Below are 12,424 nucleotides of genomic sequence, written 5' to 3'. Positions count from 1 at the left end.
TCCCTGCACAGAGGGAAGGGATTCTCCCAGCAGCCATCATCACGGCACAGAGGGAGGAGATCCTCCGAGCATCAGGCCTCATCCCTGCACAGAGGGATGGGATCCTCCAATCAACCAGTGTCCCTGCACAGAGGGAAGGGATTCTCCCAGCAGTCATCATCACTGCACAGAGGGAGTTGATCCTCCTGATGGCCAGTGTCACTGCGCAAAGGGAGGGAATCTTCCCAACAGCCAGCGTCCCTGCTCACAGGGAGTGGATCTTCCCAAAGGCCAGTGTTCCTGCACAGAGGGAGGGGATCCTCCCCACAGCCAGCGTCCCTGTGGAGAATGGAAACAATCATCCACAACCACCTCCCATCATCCCCATGTTGGCACCACTGTGGAAATGGGATGGTGGAGTGTGTACTCCACCTGTGGATTTCTATTCCAAGAGAAGAGGTCATTTAAGCCTTATCTAATAAGTAAAGACATTGCCATTGTGATAGCGTGGGAATAAGTTGTGACAGACCAAATGTGTATGTATGGCTCATGTGAGTGTATGGCTGTAATACTTTCATGCATTTTCTACATAAAACAGGTTTAGCTCTATTTTCTATTTACATTTTCGTCATTTAGCAGACACTCTTATCCAGAGCGATTTACAGTAGTGAGTGTATACTTTTCGTAATCCAGTCAATCTCTCCAGGATATCGCAGGGATTTTTGTGATATTTGCAGGCAAATATGCTAGATTTTGCTGCGGCAATTCTTGCGAAAATGAGCTGACAAGGGAAACATTTGTTGACGTGTGGCTTGATTGAACCTTATTATGCAGTAAATGTGCTTTTTGTAATATGTTAATGGGTCAGTTCTATGCGATAATATTGCGATGATTTGACTGTTTTATGCCGAAATACATTTACATTGAAATAATGCGGCGATTGGCAAATTTGCAAGCCCTCACATAATATGCCGGGATTTGTTGATTTTGAAACAACAACAAAAATGTGATCGCAGCATCCTTGAGGAACCTTCCAGTAATCCCTGTGACTGCTTGGAGGTTAAGATTGGGTTGTAACAGAGTATCAGAGCAAGACGTTCCTACCTGTCAGCTAGTGATTGTTCTGTATGGTGACATGAGCAGAGTCGCCTGACTTCTCCCACTTATTACAGATGTCCTGCTTAGATATGTTGAGCATCCTGCTATGATGTCCATCACCAAGCCAGAACACTCCGAGGCCAACCCTCAGTGCCAGACTGGCAGCCGGCCGGTGGCTGAGCCCGAGACCCCTGCTGTTCACAAGAACAGTGGAAGCTGGCTCAGCTGGGTCTTTGGGAGTGGAAAAGTTCATAAGAAGGAGGTTCATCTACCTGAGGACAAAGATAGATCTGTAAGGAACCTGTTATTTACAGTATATTCTATGTAGAGACAATTGAGTGGATTATTCATTTTTCATTTTTGGCTTGCTTCACATTGCTAATATCTTCTTCCTCAGATTGTCTGGGATCCAACTCTGCACAGATGGGTTGACAAAACTGAGCCCAAGGCTGAGGTATACACTTAAATTACATTCAATAAAAAGCAGTGAAAGACCATTGTATTTCAACTGTGCTAATGTTACTAACAATTTAGAAAATGTGTTGATGTGTTTTACAGAACAAGCTTGTACCACCAACTCCACCGATGGGGATGTATGGATTTCAGGGGAACCCTGGCAGTGTCCCCAAAGGAGTGAATCCTTACTCCATGAAAGCAGGTGAATATTGTTTTAGACTACATGTGGTTTAACTCCAAGAATCTGTCAGCCAATCCTAGCTTTCCCTGGTGATCTCCTGCTAACACCTTTCCCACTACCAGCAGGTCTATGGGGCAGCAGATACCCTACAATGCATTACACTGATGGGACCAACTCAAAGCCTCCAAGCCAGGGGCCTGGACCACTTCCTCGACAGCTCTCTGGCCTGCTCCCTCCCTCACACTTTGACCTTATGGCACCAATGATTGTGCCACCTGACACTCTACCCTACTGATGTATGAATCTGGAAAATCCTTCCAAAATGTATCCATTCATCATTAACTGAGCTTTTACTTTAACATAGCAAAAGGCTGAAGTAGCACGGATGTTAACTATTTTTCTTTTTGTCCAACAGGCCAACAGGCAAATTCACCATACATTTTTCAGCATAAAAAAACGTCAGCATTGAACATTTATTAAAAGATCATCTTTTAATTATATCTCTCCTTCGGGTCGTCATGTTCAATTTAATTTGATGTGTTCTATCATAATTTACCATGCTCATTGCTTGTGCATTGCTTTACGTTACATACTGTACAGACAAGTATATTTGACACACAACAAACCCATCTAATGACACTGGTTTTATTGTCTCATTGGTTGATTCAGGAAATGTAACTCATCTGCTTGACTGGAAACAATATTATTCTTTCATTCAGAGGGCACATGGTTGGTGATTGTAGACACAGGTTAACTCAGTTGATTTTAATTGCTGAAAGGCCAAGGCGAGTGAGCACAATTGAGAGATGGTCCGTGCAATCCAGGTTCCTTGGGACGTCCTTACCCCATTGAAGTTGAAATGTAAAATGGTTAGGGTTAGGTAAGGGTTATGGTTAAGGTTAATGTAAGGGTTAAGGTTAGGGTTTAGAGTAAGGACGTCCCAAGGATTCCGAATAGCACTGAGCATTGAAAGATGACTGTGAGAATTTGAATCTCCAGTCTGTCACAGCACAAGCATTGGTGTATATGGCCATTTGTTTTTATTCATTTTTCAATTTTATAACACACAGCAGGTCAATACAAACACTGCAGTAAATTAATGTGAGATGAATAAATTACAGTGAGTCTGATTCCCAGAAAATGCATCCAAAGAGATTTTAGAGAACATTAAAGGCCCAATGCAGCCATTCTTATCTCAATATCAAATCATTTCTGGGTAACAATTAAGTATCTTACTGTAATAGTTTACAATTAAAATGGTCAAAAAGAAACAAATCGTTTTTTAGTAAAATAAACTTTCTCAGGCAAGAATTTTGCTAGGACTATCTGGGAGTGGTCTGAGTTGGGAGGGGGGGAATATTTAATCTGAAAACTAGCTGTTATTGGCAGAGGTTTGGAACGCTCTTTGTTATTGGTCTATATAAACCTATATCACCTGGTGATGTCACCAGGCAAGCCAAAACTCCAACCATGCAAAACCTGCTGATTAGAAGGTCCTGTGTAGATTGTGTTTTCAACCAGCAACTATCAGGAAATAACTTTTACAGTGTTAGTTTCATTAGCTGTTGTACAATATGATACAAAACACAGGAAAAACTGCATTTATTGTTGTGAAATTGCTAGATATTATTTGTTAGATATTACTGCACTGTTGGGAGCTAGAAACACAAGCTTTTCACTACACCCGCAATAATATCTGTTAAACGTGTATGTGATTGACTGCACTGGGCCTTTAACATTGTGAGCTCACTGTTGCATGTATTCTCATAAGAATATTCTCTGTTGAAAAGCTGAAGGTCATCTTTCAATTATTATATATATATTTTTTTTATTACGTCATTACAAAAACCTTGTATGTAACAGCTATCAGATCCTGTCTCAACATAGTATAAATATAAGACTCTAACCATAATCATCCATACATCAAAATAATGACTGACACTGACCACATTTAAATGTGCACAGTATTCCGAATAGTTGCTCATATCCAGCTTAAGGTCTTATTCGGGATAAGCTGTTTGCATGCACCTTTGATATCCCACTCATGAGTATGCCTGCTCCATCAATTAACAGAATATTCCTCATTTAAACTCATATAGGTTAAATGGAATAGTAACTGAAATACGGACACTGACTGTAGGCCTATAACCTCCCAGTGGTGTAAAGTACTTAAATAGTACTTTAAAGTATTTTTACTTAAGTCGTTTTTGGTGGTATCTGTACTTTTCTTTAATATTGCAATTTTTTTTACAACTTTTACTTCACTACATTCCTTATGAAAATAATGTACTTTTTACTACATACATTTTCCCTGACATGCAAAAGTACTCGTTACATTTTGAATGCTTAGCAGGACAGGAAAAGTGTCCAATTCATTTACATTTCAGTCATTTGTATCTAGAGCGATTTACAGTAGTGAGTGCATTCATTTTCATACTTTGCTCGAGCTAGTCCCACGTGGGAATCGAATCCACAATCCTGACATTGCACGTGCCATGCTCTACCAACTGAGCTACACCGGAACATGCCTCTATCAAGAGAACAGGTGTTCATCCCTACTGCCTCTGATCTGGTGGACTCATTAAACACACATGCTTTGTTTGTAAATGATGTCTGAATGTTGGAGTGTGCCACAGGCTATCTGTAAATTTAAAAAACAAGAAAATTGTTCTGTCTGGTTTGCGTAATATAAGGAATTTGAAGTGATTTATACTTTTACTTTTAATACTTAAGTATTGTTGAGCAATTACATTTACTTTTGATACTTAAGTATATTTAAAACCAAATACTTTTACTTTTACTCAAGTAGTATTTTACTGGGTGACTTTCAATGTTACTTGAGTCATTATGACAATTAAACTGAACCTCTCACGTAGCATAATATCAACTCATGCAGAATTATGAATTTCTTGCATTGAAATTATACAACAAATGTTAATTTTGTCTCGGGAACAGGAGTGGAGAAATATGATTTCTTTCTTTCAGCATCTCTTGAATAAATGTGAATGTGCGTGTAATGTGTTATCTTTGAAACTGTTATGCAAGCAGACAGTATTTCAACAACATAAAATATGCACCCAAGATGAACTGAAGTCTTGTTTCGTCGTTTTCTCAGCTTTTCATTCCTTAAAACCGGTAAAACTGATGACATTTGGACATTTTGCACAGCACCAAGCTTTCCACTGTTTTGGAGTTATTGTGTTTTCTCCCCGGTCCCTAAACAAAACAGACAACTTTACCGGTGTTAACTAGATTACTAATGTATTAATTTGAGCACTACTTTATTTAGTCTTCTGGGGCAACAAGTTATGACAGAAGAGCAGCTGCATGTATCAAACTATAGTTGACAAACAAACAGCCTACCCAATGTCGTAAATTATAATATTATAAGCAGAAACTAAATTAGGGGTGAAAGTAGCCAATAGTAAATTATAGTAAATTAATTATAGTAGGCTACATTATTATGGAATTATTATGGTGGATCGACCTGCGCAGGTAGCCTACTTTTTGAAGTGATTTGTTTGACAATCAGATGAAAATATCATGACACAACACCCATGATTTTTCTAAATTGACCCTGCACCGACCGCAAAACCAAAAGTAAAGGGGATAAGATGTTTACTTGTCACAGTATCCTGAGGAAGGCTCACCCCTCACAGTTCTGGGGGATTTCAACCTCCCTACGTCTACATTTGACTCATTTCTCTCTGCCTCCTTCTTTCCACTCCTCTCCTCTTTTGACCTCACCCTCTCACCGTCCCCCCCTACTCACAAGGCAGGCAATACGCTTGACCTCATCTTTACTAGATGCTGTTGTTCTACTAATCTCACTGCAACTCCCCTCCAAGTCTCCGACCACTACTTTGTATCCTTTTCTCTCTCCCTCTCCTCCAACACTACTCACTCTGCCCCTACACAGATGGTAATGCGCCGTCGCAACCTTCGCTCTCTCTCTCCCGCTACTCTCTCCTCTTCCATCCTATCATCTCTTCCCTCTGCTCAATCCTTCTCCCTCCAATCTTCTGATTCTGCCTCCTCAACCCTCCTCTCCTCCCTTTCTGCATCCTTTGACTCTCTATGTCCCCTATCCTCCCGGCCGTCTCGGTCCACCCCTCCAGCTCCGTGGCTTGATGACTCATTGCGAGCTCACAGAACAGAGCTCCGGGCAGCTGAGCGGAAATGGAAGAAAACTAGACTCCCTGCGGACCTGGCATCTTTTCACTCCCTCCTCTCTACATTTTCTTCATCTGTTTCTGCTGCTAAGGCCACTTTCTACCACTCTAAATTCCAAGCATCTGCCTCTAACCCTAGGAAGCTCTTTGCCACATTCTCCTCCCTGCTGAATCCCCCCCCCCCGCCCCCATCCTCCCTCTCTGTGGATGACTTCGTCAACCATTTTGAAAAGAAGGTTGACGACATCCGATCCTCGTTTGTTATGTGAAATGACACTGCTGGTCCTGCTCACACTGCCCTACCCTCTGCTTTGACTTATTTCTCCCCTCTCTCTCCAGATAAAATCTTGCGACTTGTGACGGCAGGCCGCCCAACAACCTGCCCGCTTGACCCTATCCCCTCCTCTCTTCTCCAGACCATCTCCGGTGACCTTCTCCCTTACCTCACCTCGCTGATCAACTCATCCTTGACCGCTGGCTATGTCCCTTCCGTCTTCAAGAGAGCGAGAGTTGCACCCCTTCTCAAAAAACCAACACTCGATCCCTCTGATGTCAACAACTACAGACCAGTATCCCTTCTCTCTTTTCTCTCCAAAACTATTGTGCGTGCCGTCTTTAGCCAACTCTCTTGCTATCTCTCTCAGAATGACCTTCTTGATCCAAACCAGTCAGGTTTCAAGACTGGTCATTCAACTGAGACTGCTCTTCTCTGTGTCACGGAGGCTCTCCGCACTGCTAAAGCTAACTCTCTCTCCTCTGCTCTTGTCCTTCTAGACCTGTCTGCTGCCTTTGATACTGTGCACCATCAGATCCTCCTCTCCACCCTCTCCGAGCTGGGCATCTCCGGCGCGGCTCACTCTTGGATTGCGTCCTACCTGACCGGTCGCTTCTACCAAGTGGCGTGGCGAGAAGCTTTCTCCGCACCACGTGCTCTCACCACTGGTGTCCCCCAGGGCTCAGTTCTAGGCCCTCTCCTATTCTCGCTATACACCAAGTCACTTGGCTCTGTCGTATCCTCACATGGCCTCTCCTATCATTGCTACGCTGACGACACACAACTAATCTTCTCCTTTCCCCCTTCTGATAACCAGGTGGCGAATCGCATCTCTGCATGTCTGGCAGACATATCAGTATGGATGACGGATCACCACCTCAAGCTGAACCTTGGCAAGACGGAGCTGCTCTTCCTCCCGGGGAAGGACTGCCTGTTCCATGATCTCGCCATCACGGTTGACAACTCCGTTGTGTCCTCCTCCCAGAGTGCGAAGAGCCTTGGCGTGACCATGGACAACACCCTGTCGTTCTCCGCTAACGTCAAGGCGGTGACCCGATCCTGTAGGTTCATGCTCTACAACATTCGGAGAGTACGACCCTGCCTTACACAGGAAGCGGCACAGGTCCTAATCCAGGCACTTGTCATCTCCCGTCTGGATTACTGCAACTCGCTGTTGGCTGGGCTCCCTGCCTGTGCCATTAAACCCCTACAACTCATCCAGAATGCCGCAGCCCGTCTGGTGTTCAACCTTCCCAAGTTCTCTCACGTCACCCCGCTCCTCCGCACACTCCACTGGCTTCCAGTTGAAGCTCGCATCTGCTACAAGACCATGGTGCTTGCCTACGGAGCTGTGAGGGGAACGGCACCTCTGTACCTTCAGGCTCTGATCAGTCCCTACACCCAAACGAGGGCATTGCGTTCATCCACCTCTGGCCTGCTGGCTCCCCTACCTCTGCGGAAGCATAGTTCCCGCTCAGCCCAGTCAAAACTGTTCGCTGCTCTGGCACCCCAATGGTGGAACAAGCTCCCTCACGACGCCAGGACAGCGGAGTCACTCACCACCTTCCGGAGACATTTGAAACCCCACCTCTTTAAGTACCCCCCCCCCCCCCAAAAAAAATGCTGTATGAAAAATGTATGCACTCACTAACTGTAAGTCGCTCTGGATAAGAGCGTCTGCTAAATGACTAAAATGTAATGCTACCAAATACTAATTGAGTGTATGTAAACTTCTGACCCACTGGGAATGTGATGAAAGAAATAAAAGCTGAAATAAATCACTCTACTATTATACACATTTATTTCACATTCATAAAATAAAGTGGTGATCCTAACTGACCTGAGACAGGGAATATTTACTAGGATTAAATGTCAGGAATTGTGAAAACTGAGTTTAAATGGTAGCAGAAGGTGAATGTTGAACTTTTGTTGCACACATATCCAGATGATGCTGCATCATGTGTGCGCCAAAAACACTATCAGTGTGATCGAGGCATGAAACGCAATGCTGCAAGGCAAAAGCAGCGTTCCATTGGAAATGAATGTACTTCTGGTGTAACCAAAATTGAACGACACGGTCGGTGTGATCGAGGCGTTCCCTAAAACGGAGGCGTGACAACGTGATTTTGGAGGTATGGCAACGCGAGACTACCAAAGCACAGACATCACGTTAGTTGCAGCAAACTGAAGCGCATCTAAAGTAAAAGTGTTGTTCAGGTCAATTGTCTGTTTGGTGGAAAATGTGGGGGAAAACTTGTGAAATAACTTGCACACTACACTAGCTAAGTCACTGATGACACTTGCTATATGTCTTACATTGACGTTATGATTATGAGACGGGTGAATCAAAACCTTGCATGAGGTTGCATTATACTAACATTAGCCGCCTAACTAATGTTGGCTACCTAACTAAAATAGTTAGGTACAGTAGCTAACGTTAGGTACAAGCCGATTTAGCTAAATGTACTGCTCAGTTGTGCTTGTGAGCTAATCCGCCCATTCTACCAACTGGCAGCGTAGTTAGAATAAAATGCGGTGATGTCTTCTCCGTTGCGACTCTTCTTCGGCCCTGTCATAATAATCCGATTTTCTTCCAATCCCTTTTGTTTTTGAAGACAAATGTCTAAAACCCACAAATATTTTAGTGTGTAGGCCTGTGTCTTTTAAAAAAACTAAAGTCTTTTGAACTAGTCTAGCTAGCTAGATAATTGTCTTCTTGCTAGAGTTCAACGCGGGCGCCATTACCATGTATAGCTAGCTACTGTGCAGAATTGTGAAACTAGCTACATTAAGATCACGTGATCATACAGATGTTTTTCAAAATAAAGGTCCCTGAAAAATGTTACTTGGCTGTTAACAGGACGTTTTTCTGATTTAAAACCACCAAAAAATGGTGTTTTAAATTACTTCAACATATAATAGAAACAATATATTATAGAAATCAATTAACAAATATCGATTTACTGTATGATTTTGCATACTATAATGATAATGAGTTTTTTTGTTATAGTCCCCTGTAAAAAACAGCAACAACAACACAATATTAACACTGTTGCTGGAAGTATTAGTGTTTTTTAACTGCTAACAGAACATCATTTAATCATATTTTTAATACAGCTCCTCGTTGCAGCTGCTTACAGCTGTTTTCTACTGTACTCTTAAAACTATAGAAGTTGCAGCATAAAAGGGGGTGTTTTAGAATCTTCAGATCCTTTCCTAAAAACATCCAGTGTCATACCATAGAGATTGACCACATAAGTTCGTTTTTTCCTTCAGAAATGTACTGTCACCTCTAACATTCTCGACAAACTATGCAGGTATTCCTAGGAATCACCCAGAGAGCTGCCATTACTTCATCTGGAATAACTTCTTCAAGCACGTTGACATCAAATCGGAGAACACCCATATTCTGAATAATAACACTGCCTTCCTCATAGAGTGTGATTCCTCCTAGAAGATCAAAGCTGCTGGAGGAATCTACCTCTTTGTTGGAGGTAGGTAGGGAGGATAATGATGATGGAATACAATAGAGTATAGATTGTATTTACTATATTATAAAGCTGCTGGAAGAATAGATGTTTTTGTTGGAGGTAGGTAGAATAATGAGGATAGGATAGAATAGAGTATATTGTTATTCAATTATATTCTCCACTGAACAATAATATAAACGCAACATGTAAAGTGTTGGTCCCATGTTTCATGAGCTGAAATAAAATATCTCAGAAATGTTCCATACAAACAAAAAGCTTATTTCTCTCAAATGATGTGCACAAATTTGTTTACATTCCTGTTAGTGAGCATTTCTCCTTTCCCAAGATAATCCATTCACCTGACAGGTGTGGCATATCAAGAAGCTGATTAAACAGCATGATCATTACACAGGTGCATCTTGTGCTGGGGACAATAAAAGGCCACTCTAAAATGTGCCGTTTTGTCACACAAAACAATGCCACAGATGTCTCAAGTTTTTAGTGAGCGTGCAATTTTTTATTTTTTTTTTCACCTTTATTTAACCAGGTAAGCCAGTTGAGAACAAGTTCTCATTTACAACTGCGACCTGGCCAAGATAAAGCAAAGCAGTGCGATAAAAACAACAACACAGAGTTACATATGGGGTAAAAAAAACATAAAGTCAAAAATTCAACAGAAAATATATATACAGTGTGTGCAAATGTAGCAAGTTATGGAGGTAAGGCAATAAATAGGCTATAGTGCAAAATAATTACAATAGTATTAACACTGGAATGCTAGATGTGCAAGAGATTATGTGCAAATAGAGATACTGGGGTGCAAAAGAGCAAAATAAATAACAATATAGGGATGAGGTAGTTGGGTGGGCTAATTTCAGATGGGCTGTGTACAGGTGCAGTGATCGGTAAGGTGCTCTGACAACTGATGCTTAAAGTTAGTGAGGGAGATAAGAGTCTCCAGCTTCAGAGATTTTTGCAATTCGTTCCAGTCATTGGCAGCAGAGAACTGGAAGGAATGGTGGCCAAAGGAGGTGTTGGCTTTGGGAATGATCAGTGAGATATACCTGCTGGAGCGCAGACTACGGGTGGGTGCTGCTATGGTGACCAATGAGCTAAGATAAGGCGGGGATTTGCCTAGCAGTGATTTATAGATGGCCTGGAGCCAGTGGGTTTGACGACGAACATGTAGTGAGGACCAGCCAACAAGAGCGTACAGGTCACAGTGGTGGGTAGTGTATGGGGCTTTGGAGACAAAACGGATGGCACTGTGATAGACTACATCCAATTTGCTGAGTAGAGTGTTGGAGGCTATTTTGTAAATGACATCGCCGAAGTCAAGGATCGGTAGGATAGTCAGTTTTACGAGGGAATGTTTGGCAGCATGAGTGAAATTGGCATGCTGACTGCAGGAATGTTAACCAGAGCTGTTGCCAGATAATTAAATGTTCATTTCTCTACCATAAGCCGACTCCAATGACGTTTTAGAGAATTTGGCAATACGTCCAACCGGCCTCACAACCGCAGACCATATGTATGGCATCGTGTGGGCGAGCGGTTTGCTGATGTCAACAGAGTGCCCCATGGTAGCGGTGGGGTTATGGTATGGGCAGGCATAAGCTACAGACAACGAACACAATTGCATTTTATCGATGGCAATTTGAATGCACAGTGATTCCGTGACAAGATCCTGAAGTCCATTGTCTTGCCATTCATCCGACACCATCACCTCATATTTCAGCATGATAATGCACAGCCCATGATGCAATTCTGAAAATGTCCCAGTTCTTCCATGGCCTGCATTCTCACCAGAAATGTCACCCATTGAGCAAGTTTGGGATGCTCTGGATCGACATCTACGACAGCATGTTCCAGGTCCCGCCAATATCCAGCAGCTTCGCACAGCCATTGAAGAAGAGTGGGACAACATTCCACAGGCCACAATCAACAACCTGATCAACTCTATGCAAAGGAGATGTGTCGTGCTGCATGAGGCAAATGGTGGTCACACCAGATACTGACTGGTTTTCTGATCCACTTTTTTTTTAAAGGTATCTGTGACAAACAAATGCATATCTGTATTCCCAGTCATGTGAAATCCATAGATTAGGGCCTAGTGAATTTATTTCCAGTGGTGGAAAAAAAAAGTAGCCAATGCTCATACTTGAGTAAAAGTAAAGATACCTTAATAGAAAATGACTCAAGTAAAAGTGAAAGTCACCCAGTAAAATACTACTTGAGTAAAAGTCAAAAAGTATTTGGTTTTAAATATACTTAAGTATTGTAAGTAAATGTAATTGCTCAAATATACTTAAGTATCAAAAGTAAATGTACAAATCATTTCAAATCCCTTATATTAAGCAAACCAGACGGCACAATTTTCTTTCTTTTTTTTATTGAAAGCCAGGGGCACACTCCAACACTCAGACATCATTTACAAACGAAGCATGTGTGTTTAGTGAGTCTGCCAGATCAGAGGCAGTAGGGGCGACCAGGGATGTTCTCTTGATAATTGTGTGAATTTGACCCTTTTCCTGTCCTGCTAAGCATTCAAAATGTAAAGAGTACTTTTGGGTGTCAGGGAAAAATGTGTGGAGTAAAAAGTACATTATTTTCTTTAGGAATGTAGTGAAGTAAAAGTAAAAGTAGTCAAAAATATAAATAGTAAAGTAAAGTACAGATACACAAAAAAAACGACTTAATTAGTACTTTTAAGTATTTTTACTTAAGTACTTTACACCACTGTTTATTTCAATTAACTGATTTCCTTATATGAACTGTAACTCAGTAAAATCTT

The 12,424-nt window shown here is 41.9% G+C and overlaps 1 long non-coding RNA gene across 1 annotated transcript in view; it reads left to right on the top strand.

Annotated features, from left to right (window-relative positions):
* Window positions 1-12,214, top strand: part of LOC311102844 — a 130,530-nt gene extending 118,316 nt beyond the window's left edge. Inside the window, exon 3 of the long non-coding RNA XR_014610049.1 lies at window positions 12,191-12,214. This is a non-coding gene — a long non-coding RNA (uncharacterized lncRNA). The remainder of the gene's footprint in view (window positions 1-12,190) is intronic.
* Window positions 12,215-12,424: the final 210 nt, after the last annotated feature.

This window comes from Coregonus lavaretus (assembly GCF_964263955.1).
Source record: "Coregonus lavaretus genome assembly, chromosome: 27".
Classification (NCBI taxonomy): Eukaryota; Metazoa; Chordata; class Actinopteri; order Salmoniformes; family Salmonidae; genus Coregonus; species Coregonus lavaretus.
This window is presented reverse-complemented; position numbering and strand designations above follow the sequence as displayed.